The sequence below is a fragment of the Strigops habroptila genome, chromosome 6 (genome assembly GCF_004027225.2).
Source record: "Strigops habroptila isolate Jane chromosome 6, bStrHab1.2.pri, whole genome shotgun sequence".
Lineage (NCBI taxonomy): Eukaryota > Metazoa > Chordata > Aves > Psittaciformes > Psittacidae > Strigops > Strigops habroptila.
Genome location: NC_044282.2, coordinates 54,346,487 through 54,360,125, shown reverse-complemented (window position 1 = coordinate 54,360,125; position 13,639 = coordinate 54,346,487).

Here is a 13,639-nt window from a genome sequence, read left to right as displayed (position 1 = left end):
AAGTATAACTCATAGCTATGTTTGGAGATACTGGAAATCATCTTAATAGAAAAAACAATTGAATTCATGGTTATGTAAACTACATTCAAATTTCGTATTAATTAAATTTAAAATTTAAAACATGGAGACAAATCCCAGTAATTTGTGTTGTGACTGTACTTGGTATGTGTTTTATTTTGGATCCACTATCATAAAGTGAAAACAGGAAGTTTTACCTCTGCAAAAGACTTTTTGACCTGCATTAAGACCAAGATTTGACAGTGAGAAAATTAATCACACCATCATCAGTAAAAAGGCTATATGTCATTATTAGAAATTAAATTAACAGAAATGTAGCAAAGCTACTTAAAAAATGTGCAACCTACCTTACATCTTTGTGGTAACTGCAATGTATGTTCTTTGCAGAGAAAACGACAATTGCAATTCTAAATTAAAATCAGGCACTTAAAAGAGTTTATAACCTAAAGTAATTTCATTGAAGTAGATTGAATGTATTTATCAATTTCAAAATCTATGTTGATATTTTTATCTGTACCAGGCCTCAGTTCAGGCATTCAAGCATGAGCCTAAATCTATCCTCCCTTGGAGAAACATTTCAGCATACACCTAAATCCTGCTTAGCTCAGTCACAGCCATTCTCCTTCTGTTGAAATGAAGAGTAAAAATCCCATTTATCTCAATGATGTAGGTTCTGGCCTTGCATGCATTGGTCAGTGCTGAATCTATATCCTCAGAACTGACCTTATACCTGGGTCAAGTACTGTACTCCTTCACAGTACATGCTAGGTTCAGACTTTAAATTTGCTCCAGGACTGATGTTTGACATTGCTTTAATTTACTATTCAATATGTCTTCATCAGATGAAGGATAAGTGTTCTGTTTACTTCATCTGATTTGAGGAAATCCATAGGGAAAAAGTAACAAAACAAATACTTTTATTCTTTATTGTCTTTAAGTTAAATACAAATTATATTTGTCTTAATGAATATTATTTCATTTTATGGTCCCACTGTAACAGTTAATTACCTCACTTATTTAGAATGCATTATTTATACAGCTGAACTCTCTTCAGAGTTTAAACCAGATCTTTAACTTTTAAAACCGGACCTTCCTTCCATCTGCAAACAATCTTTTACAGTTACCACATGTTTTCATTGCAACATACAGCCAAATTTAAAATAATAAAATCGGGAACATTGCTTTACAGGGTCATGTAGGTGAAAGCAGTCTAATACTTCAGTGCACATTGAATATATTTAGTTTCTTTGACAGAAGAGCCACAAGAATGTCCAGATTGTCTCTAGATTAACAATTCAATGCATAAATCTGTGATACAAGGAGGGTTCTTAACTTGTCTGTTACTTTTGTACATTTTCTAAAGAGGAATCATATCTTCAGATGATTATTATGAGTAATTGTTTTGTATGGGACATTTCTGTAATAGTTATACAATGACAAAAGTCAAAATGTACCAATTTGTTAGCTAGTTAATTAGTTCAGGTTTTATTCTTAATTATATTACCTAAATATATCCATTTATATCAGTGTCTCATGATTGATTTAAGGAGGTCAAAGCCAAGTCCAATAACATGCTAAAAATTTGCATATTATCTAGGTAATGTTGAAATAACTGAAATAATGTTATTTTACAAAAAAAGTTTCATAACACCTTCAAAATTTCAATATGTTTATTTTTTTTAACAAGTATAATTGGTTAAGACTCATAACGGGGTAAGCCTTTTCTACCTGAATGGCAAATTACAACCTTAGACCAACAGTGTCAGATAAATTATTATTTATCATATTTTCCAACCTTTTTCTTCTGTCTTCTGCAGTCATATCTAGTATTATGTTCTGTGATGTTATATTTCAGTAAGATTTTATCTTTTCATAGAATCACAGAATGATTAGGGTTGGAAGGGACTAGTTCTAATGTCCCTGCCATAAGCAGGGACACTTTCCACTAGACCAGGTTGCTCAAAGCCTCATTCAACCCGGCCTTGAAGGCTGCCAGGGATGGGGCTGCCACAACTTCTCTTGGCAACCTGTGCCAGTGCCTCACCACCCTCACAGTGAAGAATTTCTTCCTAATGTTCCTCTTCTTTCAGTTTAAAACCATTCTCCCTTGTCCTATCACTACATGCCCTTGTAAAAAGTCTCCCTCCAGATTTCTTGTAGACCCCTTTAGGTATTGGAAACCTGTTATAAGGTTTCCCCTGAGCCTTCTCATCTCCAGACTGAACAAGCCCAACTCTCTCAGTTTATCTCCATAGCAGTGGTGCTCCAGCCCTCTGATCATCTTCATGGCTTCCTCTGGACTCACTCAAGCAGGTCCATCTTCCTCTTGTGTTGGGGGCCCCACATCTGAATGCAGTACTCCAGGCAGGTTCTCATGAGAACAGAGTAGAGGGAGAGAGTCAACCTCCTCAACCTGCTGGCTACTCTCATTTTAATGCAGCCCAGGACATGGTTGGCTTTCTGAGCTGCAAGTGCCCATTGCTGGCTGCTGTTGAGCTTTTTGCCAGTCAACACCCCCAAGTCCTTCTCCTCAGGGTTGCTCTCACTCCAGTCTCTGCCCAGCCAGTAGCTGTGCTTGGTATTGCCCCAACCCAGGTGCAGGACCTTTCACTTTGCTTTGTTGAAATTCATGAGGTTCACATGGGTCCACCTCTCAAGGGTATCCAGGTCTCTCTGGATGGCGTCCCTTTCCTCCAGTGTGTCAACTGCACCACACAGCTTGGTGTCATTGGCAACTTGTTGAGGGCATGCCTACTGTCCATGTTGCCAACAAAGATGTTGAACAGCACTAGTCCCAGTACCAAACCCAGAGGAAAGCCACTCATCACCAGCAGACATCAAGCCATTGACCACAGCTCTCTGAGTGTGACCATCTAGCCAATTCCTTATCCACTGAGTGGTCCATCCACCCTCTTTTCCACAGAAGCTGTTACTGTACTTTATAGTAAAGAGAGATTAGATAAATTAAAAATAGAAATCAGAGTCTTTTAAAGACAAAATTGTATTTTAAGTACCTATATTTGCATGTTCTCTCTTCTTTCTTCTCATTCTCAGTTTTGGCAGTATGCTTTTGGTACTCTCACCTAATTTTGATGGGATGGGCAGAACCCATCTAAACTTTGACTACAGATTGAGATATCCTCCTGTGAATTGCAGTCTATAGATAGAACTCCTTCAGACTGAAGCAGATCTTGAGCACACGTGTCCCACTATTTACTGTAAAAAAGTCATTCCCATCTCTCCTACAGTTTGAGCTGAATCTTGTGTTGTCCAAGTGCATCAATGGGACTCTGACCAGAACTGGGTGTTTGTGCTTCCCTGGAGGTATTACAGTCATCCTTAAGAGCTTCCCAATCCCACTTGAGTTTGTGTTGGAGAAAGACAGGTGCCTCACTGCCTAAATGGTTGTTTGGGCATCCCTGTGTATGGAGGTAGAAAAGCAATAACAGGAACCATTTTATGGTATACCCAATTTACAACAGAGCTCGATTTATGGGCTTAACAAGAAGAAGCAGTTAAATTGTCTTGCTTTCTCATCACCCTTTTTTCTTTATGAAAAAAAACCAAACCCTAAACATCCCAGAGTATTTCTCACTCCATTAAATAGTTGTTCTATGTTTTAGTAAAATATTGTTAAGGAGATACCAGGTTAGCCTTCTTTATTAGGCAGCAGGGTAGTTATAAGAACCTTGGGAGCAGATCTTTGTTAAATTTTGGTAGTTTAAATACTACTAAAAGACAAAATGACTTTTTATACTTAATGACATTTCTGCACAGAAGTAAAACTTTTTCACCTGTAATGCATAACAGGCAAGGAATATCTTAAGAACAGTGACAGAGAAGTATCTCAGTCTCTGCCATAGGTTTAAGACCATATATTGATTGGCTAGATTACCAGATATAAAATACAACACAACAATATTTCTACGAATGCATACCATGAAATAATCAGTTTTACTGTTTCTCTGTATGTAATTTATAACATATCTCAGATAGATGTGGTTTTATGCAAGTAATCTTCATATGACTAGATTAAAGTAAAATAATATTGTTCAGGGCATAATATTTATGGATGAAAAGAAAATACTTTGAACCATAAACTTTCCTTAGTTTTTGAATGGGTATCAGCAAGAATCTCTTATATTCTTACTCCAGTGAGAAATTATATCATGGAAAAAGAAAGATTAAACAAAATGAAGGGGAGAAACATTATAACTTCTGAAATAATTAATAATTTTTTTTTAAAACAACACAAGAAAATAATTTTATTTTTCCTCCAAATTCCTTCTCTATTTTGAGGGAATTTCCGATTTGAACTCTCAGAAGTTTTTAGAAAAGTAGGAGAAATTAGCAAAGTTGGAAGCAACCTAGGCTAAATCTTGAATATGACTTCCCCTCTTATCGGCATTCCATTGGTGCCTCTGCATCTTGCTGCCCATCTGCCTTTGAAGATTTGAGCCCCATCCCATATGAATATAAAATAAGAGGAACTTAGATCTCCTTTTGCTAGTATTTATCAGAAACCCCAAATTCTTCTTGGGGACTGGATCAGTAATATAGCCATATTTATAATAATGAACATTGAATGAGACATTGAAGATAAAAATTTGGGATTAATTCACCTTTAAGACAAATGCAGAACTTCTGTTAAAGCCAGCCAGGGCTGCATTTCTTAGCAATTGCCATGCATTCAAAAGTATTCACTGATATTCACTGTATTCACGTGAGAGGTGAGGGGAAATGTAGAATATAGCTTTTATTTAAGCTCAGCAGGGCCAATGCAAAAGGAGCAGAAAAGCAGGTGCAGCAGAGTAACTAGACACTGCCAGCATTTCTGTGAACATCTTTTGTTGAAGAGATTGAGAAAACCTGCCAGAGTGCTACAGGAGTTTTGATTAAGGGAGGCACTCAGAGGAGCACATTAAATCTGGGCTGATAACAGCATATGGAAGTTGAAGTCTTTTCTCATTATCTTGGCTGATTTTCTGCCAGGAGATGCATCTGCTGGACTTCTGCAGGAGCCGTGTGGGAATGTAAACCTAGACAGTCTGTTAAGCCATATTTATGTAACATTACTAGGTAACTTTTCACACCAAGGGATGCACTGGCTCAGAAACAGATTCAGGGCTTATTGGGGGTGGGGAAAATTCACATGAGAGGCACGTTTGCCATCTGATGGGAAACTACATGGCGACCAGTGGAATTCTTCTCCAAAATATGAGGGATGACTACTCTTCAGGATTACTTAGCAAGTTACTCACATTACTTATTTGGAATGATAATTTCCCTGAGCTGTTGAAATCCCAGGTTTAAGACATATGATTGAACTGCTGTTAGCAGTAATAATGGTTATGGTAAACTAATGGCAATTTCATGCATATTGTTTAAACTTTAAACATTGTAAAGTTTTAAAAGCTTAGGGCTTTTTCCATTTCAAGCCAACACTTTCACATTATCATATTTTTGGACTTAAAATACTTTATTTTCAGAGTTTGAACACCCCTAGAGGGTTTCCTTCTTAGGCAGATAGGGAAAAGAACATGGCATGAAGCCACAATGAATTATATCCTTGTCTCTTACCTACTTGCCTAGTTTTATGTTTCAGATATTTGGCATGTTAAACAGCCACTTCCAACTTGCATGTGCATAACTCTCCAAGGCAACACCTCTAATACGTCTTGATGCATTACATATGTCAAGGTGTTTTGGTTTTGTTTTGTTTTTTTTTTTAAAAAAAGGGTTAGCCCTGATTTTAAATAAAACTGAAGAATATTGTATTGCAAAAAGTTGACTATATGATAGCTTTTCCTTGATCTTCATCCTGATTGAAAAACAGAAATGTGATTTCAGTTAAGTAAATTTAGCTCAAAGACGAAATTCTCACAGAGTATGGATTTAACGAGAAACTAGGTTCTAATTTCTTCTTTCATTTACTATTCATGTTTAAAACCAAACCAAACCAAAACCAACCCCACTGCCCCAAGATGTGACTTAAGTACAGAACTAAGGATTTGTCCAGTCAGTGTAAAGACCAAACAACCAACTGAACCTCCTAACAAAAGATGTGTGTAATTGCTTTCTGCAATAGTTTAGAATTTATGAAGTTCCTGAAAATGACTAATTAACAGTATACGCTCATATGAAACCTGGGGCTGCATACCAATATCTCCTGGAAGGATATTCAGTTTTTCTCACTGAATTTTATAGAGTTTCTCTCTAAAGTCCAACCCTAATAACTGGCCAGTAATTCATCACCCCTTCTGATGAATCATAGGAAAGTAAGTAAATGAGTAAAACCCAAATGCAGTTTGGTCTAGATCAAAGTGTTTTGCTGGATCAAGTAAGAGTGCAAGTCATCCTCTTCCCTGATAAAACTCTAAGTTTTGAATGCTCAGTAGCTTACTACCAATAATGCTCAGCAAAATGTGAGAAAAGGAAGTGTCATATAGGAATTTGACATTTTTGACTCATCTGATAAAAATTAATGCCATGGATATACAGAGGGTTCCTCCTTCAATCTTTTCCTAAGGAAATAGCTCATACATATTGAAAAGTTATATGCCTGTGTCCAACCTGTGAACAATTAATTGCTACATCCTTCACAGTAGAGGGTTTTTTTCTCTCTGCTCTTTTTTTCCTTTGCATATATACACATGATATCTTATTATTCAGTGTGTTGGGAGCACTTATCTGCATGGAGGAAAGGTAGTGAATTTTTCCAAGTTGTAGTGATAAGCTAAAAGTAAGCCCTGCAAGGTAAAATCTATTTAAATTGTGGCAATTTGGGAAAATATGTCCCTCAAGCATAGCAAACATACCATCAATGTGAGTTAGCTACCAATTAACTTCTACATTTTGCACAAAGGACATTAAATTCTAGGGTAAAAATAAACCCAAATGATGTATGCCTGATCTCTGAGAACAATAGATCACACAAAAAGAGCTTTAGATGAGGTGGTTTTCAATGTGTTTTCAGTATTTGGCTGTCCTGGAAAATGTTTACTTTTCTGTTTAAAAATACCTTTGTTTTGGTTTTTTTTGCAGGTGCTAGGCATGTGTAAAAAGAGAAACTACAATTCAAATACAATAAATTAAAACGTGAAATACTAGGCAGGCTCAGGCAATATGATGCAGGACCCAATTTTAACACCTCTGTTCACAATAGGTAAGTAACGTTGCTCTATCCATTATAGAGTTCTTGATCCTATAGTCTAGATGAAGTTATATAATTCTGTGGAAGCAGTACTGCCTTCACTTCCTGTGGCAAAGCATACATAGCACAGCCATGTCAGCTGCATTGGAGCTGTGCTCCTCTAATGCTGCAGTTCAGCCAGAGCATTCCCAAATTGTGTAAGTCCCTGTCACAACACAGCGCGTCCCACCCCTCAGCCCTCCACTAGTTAAGTGCAACATAATAGCTAGTCTTTTATTGTAAAACGATGTGAAAATGTTTTCCATGGTACAAGACAAGAAATATAGACAGATGTCATCAGAAAGAACTTACCCCTAAACAAGACACATATAGATAACACAAGGTACATTGAAAACAGAAGATAAAGTAACTAGTGTGTATGTATATACACATGTATGTATACATATACATTTAGAGAGAAGGAGAGAAAGACGGAAGCACTGTTATAACATTATTGTCTCATTTCTTATAGGCACCAAAGAGCAAATAAGTGTTCAGGAAGGATTTGAAAGAAGAATGATTTGATGAGCTAGTATAAAGATTTCCCTCACAGAAGGCAGGTCAGAAAAGAGTAGTATGCAATGCTGACGATAGAGATTATTTTATTTTTTTTTAAGACAAGCAAATATTTCCTCAGTTGCTAGTTGTTAGGGCTTGAGGGTGATATCCTACCGACACTAAAATCAGTGATGAAATCATGGTTGACACCAGGAATGATACAATTTCAACATGTGAGGAATGCAAATTCTGAGATATTTTATCAAATGAAAGTTCCAACCCTCTAGCTCATTTAACCACACGTTCAGAGGTAGTACTTAGTACTGTCTTCAGTACTTAGCTTAAGTATTTTGTCATACTCCAATGTTGGTTTTCTTTTCTTCTTTCTGAAGTAATGTTTAAAACAATTAATAAAAAACATAACAATGGCAAAGAACTATTAGAACCTATTATTTTTGCTTTGTATTTCACCTCACAGTCACTGGGAACACATATTTCAGAAAAAACATATGGAGCTCCCAAGTGAATTCTTTGGCAGTATTATGTCCTCGGAGAATGTGTGTATTCACATATAAAGCAGCTGACTTCTGTCTTACAATTTGCAATGCGCTACCTTATACAAGCTGCTTTTCTGTTTAGCATAAATTTTCCTGGGTTTATAAACATCTAAACCTATTGCAATTCTACAGAATTTCTTTGAAACGGGTGAGTGAGTTTCTCAAGTCATGCGTTACTTCTGTGAAATAACTGCTTTATCAATTGTAAATGTGCTTGATTTCACTAGATTTTTGTTCCCATTTTCATCTCTATGATTATCAGAAGACGGTGTAAGGATCCTCCATTAGAACATCACTGCATTGTTCTTATAACTTCATCAGGTAGGTTCTGGTATCCTGTTCAGTAAAACCAAACACTTCTATTTTTTTGCTATCTTCCCATTTTGAAATTATTCTTTTCCAGTGCTTGTGTCAGCTTCATACCTTAGTTATACTTAAAATTATATTTAAGTATTTGGAGAGAGGCTTCAAAATATTGCATTTTGCCACCTAAAGATATCCAGTCAGATTCAATGCCGAAGAATCATATTTTATTTTTCTGTAGTAATTAATGCCATGCCTATTTAAAATATCTGAACAGTAACACATGCATTCAAGCTTGTCCGGACAGACACAGTAAAGCGGCAGAATATTAGAAGAAAAAGTGTGTTGGAAATGTTATAGGGAAAGTTGATTCTGCCCATGCATCTTCTTTTTCTGTGATTTATAGGAACCTTTTCAATCTTGTTCCATGGCTGCAGTGCCGGTCAACAGGCAGTCTCTTTCTCACCTTGGGATGCCTCCACCAGATGATGCACCATGAAACTCCCTCCTGCTTCAGAAGAAATCTAAACAGTCTCTGTGGTTCTTCCAAAGAAATATCTTGAGGAAAAATCTAAGGATTAAATCAGCAAAGACAGATTCTTGGAATGCAGCTGCATAAATACTCAAAGAGGCACTTAAACATGCATGTAACCCTGAGGTATATACCTAATTTTATCCTTAAAGAAGAAAGAGATTTTTCAGGAGGCTATTTGGCTAAGTGCTTCACTTCGAGGCTGTGTTTCAGCTCCATTGACTTCCACAGGGACGAGATTACTGTAGGCATGCAAGTGCTTGTGTTTTGAAAATCTATAGGAAAAAACTTTCAAGACTGCAGCAAGGACCTCTTTGCGGCACCCAATGAGCTTGCAAAAATCATCTGACTTCATTATGCGTTATCTAACAGAAGATTCAGCTGCATTTCATTACATTCTTTGAATTCATGAAACACTCATTTTATCTGTTACACTCTAATTTTGAAGATTTTTATTATAGGCATCTGTACAATACCTTTGAATGAATTTCAGGATTTAATGGTGCAGCCACTGAAATATTATTATAATTTTTTCATATGAATAGATCAAAATACATCAAATAAAAATGTTAAAACATTAATAAAAATGCAGGAGTGAGGAAATGACTCATGAAAGAGAGTCAGACATTTTGTGAGTAAGCACTATATGAATTTATATCTCTAAATCCTTATCAATAAATCTTAAATCTCAGCACGCACCTTTTCACTTAAGCAAAAGTGAAATGTGTTTTTTTAAAGTTGCACTCAATAACAATTTTTCCAAAGTATTCCCATGTGATTGATGATTTTTGAGCAGTTCATTGTGGGTGTGCAAAGTCCTGGTTACTGTGATTTTACACAATCACCTTGTTTGTTTCTGTTGCTTGAAAGGAAGCATGTAGCTTTTGTGGGTGGATTTCTTGGGCCAATACTTTCACTTAACAGCTCAGGACTGCCATTTAAAATGGAAAGGACTGTTCTTTAAAAGTGTAAGTTAGTGGTTTCAGTGTGTGTTCTATTCAATAAACTTGTTCAAGTGAATAACTGTAAAAAACAAACACAAAAAAACATGAAAAAATTTTCAGATTGGAACAACCTGAGCAGAGATTGTGCTGCCTTTGCTCATGCTTATTTAAAAAGCATTAGCCTTACATTTACATAAAAGCAGAAACTCATGAGCTGCCATGATGAACCATAAAAACAGACTGTCCAGTAATTCCTATTCTTACACAAAAAATCATAGGTAGAAATTTGTCTGTGGACAACTTCCAATGAAATCTTTGATGAAGGTCCACTTACTGACACTTAGATATCTATTGTTTTATCTGTTTCCTAATATACTTACCATATTTTTCCTTTGCATGATTGGTGCTTTCTAAACTGGTAAATACATTTAGAAAGCTGACAAAAATAATGTTTAATCAGCCTCTTTTGTAGACAAGAAGATATAATATTGTTTCCTGGTAATGATGTAAGGTTTTTTCTGTTTTCCTGAGGCATTCAGTAGAACTGAATGCATGACTTTATTGCTTCTTGATTGTGCTGAAGAGTAAACACAAAAGTACTTTCCTGCAATGAAGTAATTTTGGATTTTTATAGAAGTGCTCATGTAATTATCATCTCACCAAGGAGACCCTTGTTATTGTGTGCTGTTCATTAGCCACAGTAGTGTATCTGCCATCAATTTCACAGCAAAATAAATACGTGAAGGTGAAAGATGCTGATGATTATAATAAATTCATCTTAACAAGTCTCCTGGACAAGGAGTACAGGACTTTGCCACATCGTAATTTGTAGAGTCCTAGTTCTTTACGTTTAGTTTTCTCCTGAGGATCCACTTTTGCATGATAGATCTGCTGATTCTGCTTGAGAAACGGATTTAGATTAAACTCAGTTTCCATTGCATTTTAAAGTAGAATGGTCACACCAACCATCTTTAAAGTGCCATCATACAAGTGACCAGTAGTCAAGGTGTGCTGTATAGTCTGTGATAAGATCCAGGAGATTGAATTAGGAACTCCTATTTACCTTTGCAAAATAAAAGAGCATATGCTTAGGTGAATATTATCTCAGGGAAAAATGGCAAGGATTTTGTTATGTTATTTCTGTGACACTCTTCTTGATCCGTGATGTCAGATACAGGTAGAAAGGAATCACTGTAACTGCACTGGTAAAATAAAAGGTATGATTTTACTCACAGGTGCAAATGGGCAGAATCTCATTTTACCACCCTTTGAGCTGGCCAAACCTGTTCCAAATATGATGTCTAAAGTTATTTAGGAGGGGTTTTTCCCATATAGTTCACATATTTTGCCTCTTAGTAGTATTTTAGTGTCACCATTAATTTAGATATACACAAACATGTATATGAATTGTGGCTTTTTCTGAGACTTTAGTTTCTAGATATGAACTGGAAAAAAATGTTACTCATAATAATAAAGTCTGATTATTCCTGAATATGAAAATTAGCAGATTATCTTTTCCTAATAGCCTTAGTCCCTGATAGCTGGTTTGTTGTTGGTTTTGTTTTGGTTTTTTTAACTAGGATATGAAAGAAAAATACTGTATACTATTCTGTTTGTAAAAAATGTGATTGGATAATGTTAGCAAGATGATTTCATTTGCCTGGAATGTTATTAAAAAATAGATCCATACTTAAGGTTCCTGATATTAAAAAAAGTAGATTTTGAGAATCTTAGGGAATTAGTTGGAATGAAGAGCTGAGGAGCTAAAATAAAATAGGGACTTGGAATTTTAAAAATTCAGTGACAAAAATATCCCAAATGAAAATATGGAACACATGAATGTAGAGCTTAAAAAATTAATGGGATAAATAACCTTGAGAAATTAGGACATGTAAGAGAAAAAAAAAAGGCCTGTTATAAGTAGCGTTGCAGAAGACATGACATGTAGAGAGTAAAAAAGAAGTTTCCTAAAGGCAAGTCTTGATAGACTTGTAAAACTATTAAAAGAAATTGAAAAGGTCTCCTTCCTCAATAAAAAAGGGTAAGAAAATGGGGAAAGATATATAGTGAAGAGAGAAGCAAAATTAACAGGGTTGAATGTGTTCAAGTGTGGGGACACTGGATAATTTCTGACCTCTGTTTCTGAAGCAGCTACAACATGAAATTACAGGCCCAGGAGCAAGCATTTTGAAGAAATTGAGTGAGATAAATCTAACACCTTATTTGAGAATAGCAAATTAACACTTATATTTAAGAAGGGAGGAGGGGGAAACAATCTAAGCCACTACAAGCTCGTTAATCTAATATTCATTATACAGAAGGATTTAGAATTCTTTCTTTAAAAAAATACAGAAAGGATGGTAAGTGGAATATAAAATCATGCACAAAGTTAGGTTAGCAAAAATAGATCATGCCAGACACTCTATTGAAAAAGATTTGATAGTCAAATGAAAAGATAAGAGCTCTAATATATATGGATTTCAGCAACGTGTTTGACATGATGCCAACAAGAAAATAAAGAGTTTTACTAGCAAGTGAAGAATAGTAGAATAGAGGGTATATGTTTGAATTGTAACAAACAGGGAAAATATTGAGCAGAAAGGAATTATCAGTAGCATTTAAGGATTTCATTATTTAGCTCAGAAAAGAAGTGCAGGAGATACTGGTAAAATTTACTGACATTATGAGTTTTGGAGTCATCATTAATACAGAGGACAATTTTTCTATTGTACAGAAAAGGTGAGAGATGGCCCTGCGGACTAGAATAAAAAGGATGAGATGAAATTCAGAAGTACAAAGTGCAAAGCAATGCGCTGTTGAAATAATAACAACAATTTTTCTGTAAACTGGGATTTCATGAGCTAGTAATAACAGAGGGATTGACCCTGTAGAACTGACTGTTCACTAACTATTACCAATATAATCTACCCAAGAAAAAAAGGCAAAGTACATTCTAGGATGTCCCAAGTGAAATAGTCCTTGTATCCCACAGGAATAAAACTCAAACTAGATTAAGTGCAGAGTAAGGTATGCAGGAATGACTAGGAAATTAAAAACTTCTCTTATGAACAGAAACTGAAGCATGTTGGCTTGTTAGCCTTGCAAAATGAAGGCTAAGCAGGAATTACGCCAGCTTTCTGTAAATATACCAGTGATGAGAAACATCTAAGAGGGGAAAGGCTACTTGGTGCAAGAATAAATGGAAATAAACTGGAACTAAGTAAAATTTATGTTGGAAATTAAAAGAAGGTTTCTGAGAACCAGGAGTCTGCAAAAGTGCCCAATACAAGAGCAGCAAAAAGCTTAATTAATTTTAAAGTTTGATTAGTTGAGGAAATGGGATGTGCAGCATAATTGCTTGTAAAAGCAGAGACCGAACTCATTACTCTATGAAGTCCCTTGCAGTACCATGTTCATATTTGTGTTGAAGATGATGTGGGGCTTATGACATATGATAATAACCCATTTTCATATTTAATGGAAACAATCATGGCTGTATGGCCACATATCTGATGTCCTTTCTTGCAAGTGTGTGGAAATAATTGGCAAAAAAAATTAAAAGCCGCCTGGTCTGCTGAGTGCACACAATTTGTCA